Raw genomic sequence first — 4,188 nt, forward strand, 5'->3', positions numbered from 1 at the left:
CATACATGCATACGTGCATACGTACAATTAAAAATTAGAAATAAAATAAAAGGAATAACTAGGCCCGGCGCGGTGGCTCAAGCCTGTCATCCCAGCACTTTGGGACGCCGAGGGTGGTGGATCGCTGGATCACGAGGTGGTCAGACGAGCAGGGCCAGTATGGTGAAACCCCGTCCGTCTCTAGTCAAAATACCAAAAATTAGCCGGGCATGGTCGTGCGCCTCTGTAATCTCAGCTACTCGGGAGGCCGAGCTGAGGCAGGAGAATCACTTGAACCTGGGAGGCGGAGGTTGCAGTGAGCCGAGATCGCGCCACTGTACACCAGCCTGGGCGAGAGAGGGAGACAACCTCTCAAGCAATTAAAAATAAAAGTAAAAATGAAAGTAAAATTAAAAATTAAAAAAAAAAAAAGAAAAGGAAAATGAAATAATTAAAAAGTGAGTTTCCGGGAAGAGAGGGAAGAAAAAGAGAAAAGAAAAAAGAAAACAGTCCCACAGTGACATAAACACATGCCTCTCGCCTTTCGAGGCGTCAGTGATGCTACGAATGATGCGCAATTTTTTTTTTTAACTTCCTTTTATTTTATTATCATTTATTGTTTGACACGAGCCTCGGAGGCCCTCCCTCCCTCCGTCCCACTCCCTCCCTCCGTCCCACTCCCTCGTTGCCCACACAACTTCAGGAGACAGACCCTGGCTGGGCCAGATTGTTCTTCTCTTTGAGCAGTTGTTTCCCTGTCTTTCTTCGTGTCTTTAACCCGTGTGGACTCTTCTGCTCGGATTTCACAGATGGCAGCTCCACTTCAGGCCTTGTTGTTAGTGGGGGCTTTCCTGATTCTCCCCACATGTAGTGAAAGCAGGTAGATTCGCCTCGCCTCGCCTCGCCTCGCCTCGCGCCTCTCTCTCTCTCTCTCTCTCTCTCTCTCTCTCTCTCTCTGCTGCTTTCTTGCTTTTTCTTTCTGTCTCTTTCTCTCTTTCTGTCGTGCTTTCTTGCTGTCTTGTTTTCTTGCTTTCTTGCTTTGTCTTTCTTCCTGTCTTTCCTCTTTCTTTTTTTTTCTTTCTTCTCTCGTCTTTCTTTCTCGCTGTCTTTCTCCCTCTCTCTCTCTCTTTCTTCTTTCTTTCTTTCTGTCTTTCTTTCTCTCTCTCTTTCTTTCTTTCTTCCTTTCTTTCTTTCTTTCTTTCTTTCTTTCTCTCTCTCTCTCTCTCTCTCTCTTTCTTTCTTTCTTTCTTTCTTTCTTTCTTTCTTTCTTTCTTTCTTTCTTTCTTTCTTTCATTTTTTTTCTCTCTCTCTCCCCCAGCCTCTGAAAGTGCTGGGATCACAGGCGTCAGCCACCGCGCCTGGCCTATTTGCTTATGTTATGTTATCTTATTTTTTGTTTATTCATTTTTATCTGTTCATTCATGTGTATGCATATAAATTTTTTTCTATTTTAATGTAGTTTTATATGTTATACCTATATACAAATGGAAATACTTATATTAATATTTGTCTTCTCTTTTCTTCTCTTTTCTTTCTTTCTCTCCTTTAGGTTTTCCTTCCTTTCTTTCTTTCTCTGTTTCCTTCTTTATGTTTGCCTGCCTGCCTGCCTGCCTGCCTTTCCTCCCTCCCTCCCTCCCTCCCTCCCTCCCTCCCTCCCTCCTTCTCTGTCTGGATTCAGGAAGAGCCTACGCATTCTGTGTCTCCCTGTGTCCTCAACGACCCGCGACCGAGTCCTTGCTTGTTGTTTCTCCCACCGAGATGCCTCTCCGAACATCCACACGCCGTGGGTTGTCTTCTGACTGTGTCGCGGTCCATGCAGAGACAGGGTTTGGGGACCGTTTCTGTGGGGTTGGGGTACAGGGGCTGCGTTTTCGGCCTCGGGATAGCGTCTCTCGACTCACGGTTTCGGTTTTGCGGTCCGCGGGCCGGCCTGCCATCCGGATCTGTCTTGGTGACGTTCGCGACGGTTGTCGGACTCCATCTGGCGGCCGCTTTTATATCGTTCCCTTGGCTTCCGGAGCTGCGGTGGCAGCTGCCGAGGGAGGGGACCGTCCCCGCTGTGAGCTAGGCAGAGCTCCGGAAAGACCGCGGTCGTCAGCCGGGCTGTCCCGGTCGCGCCAGAGCTCTGGCGCGTCACTTGTGAGTCAGAGCTCAGGCGTGCAGGCTTATGTGGGGAGAGGTTGTCGCTGCGCTTTCGGGCCAGAGCCGGGTGTGGGGCTGCCGGGGTTGGTCGACCAGCACGCCGCGGCTCCCGAGGCCTGACCCGCGACCCGCGGGGACCCACCGGGCTTGGGGTGGGAGGCTGGGGACACCCTTCCCGGCCCGGTCGCGGGCCCGCGCGCATCCTGGCCGTCTGAGGCAGCGGCCGAATTTTTTCTGCAAGTCCCCGTGGGGAGCCGGGGACCGTCCTGCCTCGTCCCCCGGGTGCCGGGGAGCGGTCCCTCTGCCGTGACCTGTTGTTTGCAAGTCCCCGTGGGGAGTCGGAGAGCGCTCCCTGAGCGCGCGTGCGGCCCGAGAGGTCACACCTGGCCGGCCTTCGGTCCCTCGTGTGTCCCGGTCGTACGAGGGGACGGCCGGAAACGCTTCCGAGTCTCGCTCTGGAGACTCGGGCCGGCCCCTGCGTGGCACGGGTGGCCGGGAGGACGTCCCTGGCCCGGCGCTGCTCCGGCGTGTGTCCTGGGGTCGACCAGAGGGCCCTGGGTGCTCCGTGTCTGGCTGCGATGGTGGCGATTTTGGGGACAGATGCCCGTGTCGCGGGTTCCCTGGGCCGGCGGCGTGGTCGGTGACTCGACCTCCTGTCTCCTGGGGAGGTATATGTTTCACTCCGAGCCGGCATTTTGGGCCACCGGGTTATTGCTGACACGCTGTCCTCTGGCGACCTGTCGCTGGAGAGGTTGGGTCTCTTGGATGCGTCGCGGGTCTTCGGCCTCCCGGTGACCCGGCTAGCCGGCCCTGCTCGTGCTTGAGCCGCCTGCTGGGGCCCGTGTGCCCGGTCTCTCATGCATCCGAGCGTCCCAGCTCCCGGTGCCGCCTTGGGTCCGGGTCTCTGACCCACCTGGGGGCGGCGGGGAAGGTGGCGCGGGCTTACCCTGCCACCGTGCGCTCCCCGCTGCGGGCACCTGGGGCGGCCGAGACAACCCCACTCCCGCTGGCTCCGTGCCGTGCGTGTCAGGCATTCCTCGTCTCTGCCGGGTTGTCTGCCGCCCCTGTCCTGGAGCTGGGGATGGCCAGGCTGATCTGCTCGCTGGCCTCTGGGGAGGCTGTGGCTGGCTGGCCGACCCTGCTCCGGGGATGCTTTCCCTGATCGATGTGGTGATGTCACGCTCTCCCGGGCCGGGACCGAGCCGCGACGGGCGAGGGGCGGGCATTCGTGGTGAATGAGACCCGTTCTTCTCGTCCCGCCCGCGGGGTTTCCCCCGTCTCCCATCCCCGCCTGCGGGCGGTGCGTTGGGAGGCACTGGGGTGCGGAACCCGGCCCGACCTCGCTGTCCCGACCCCGCCGTCTGCCTCGTGGCGTCCGGCGTGGGTCAGCGGGGGTCCTCTGACGCAGCAGGCACTCCTCGCTTTCGCCTCTTGTGGTCGTCGCCTCGTGGGCCGCCCCCCTCCGCGGCGGTGGGGGTGCTGTCCCGCTGGCCCGCCGTGCTGCCCTCTCGGGTATTGCACGAGCGCTGGCTCCGCCTGGGCCTTTGCGGTGCTCCTGGAGCGCCCCGGGCTGTCTCTCAGGTGCCCGAGGCCGAGCGGTGGTGTGTCGCTCCCGCCCCCAGCGCCCCCTCCTCCGGTCGCCGCCATGGTGTCCGCGCGTGGGTCCTGAGGGAGCTCGTTGGCTGTGCGGGTCGAGGCGGTTGAGTGAGACGCGCCCCTCCCACGCGGGGAAGGGCGCCGCCTGGTCTGGCGAGCGCACGTCCCGTGCTCCCCTCTGGCGGGGGAGCGCGGGCCGTGTGAGCGGTGGCGGTGGGCTCGGGCCGGCCACGCGTGCGCCGGCCGGCCGCCGAGGGGCTGCCGTTCTGCCTCCGATCGGTCGTGTGTGGGTTAACTGGAGGCGCCTTGCCTCACAGAAAGGAGGTGGGTGGACGGCGGGGGGCCTTGGGGGCTGTGCGCACGCGCGCCGGCCGGGCCCCTGCCCTGACCGCAAACGCTCCAGGTTGCCGCAGGTTTCTTCTCGCGCCGCAGGCCCCCTCCCTTCCCCAGGCGTCCCTGAGCGCCTCTGCG

The sequence above is a fragment of the Macaca mulatta genome, chromosome 10 (genome assembly GCF_049350105.2).
Source record: "Macaca mulatta isolate MMU2019108-1 chromosome 10, T2T-MMU8v2.0, whole genome shotgun sequence".
NCBI lineage: Eukaryota > Metazoa > Chordata > Mammalia > Primates > Cercopithecidae > Macaca > Macaca mulatta.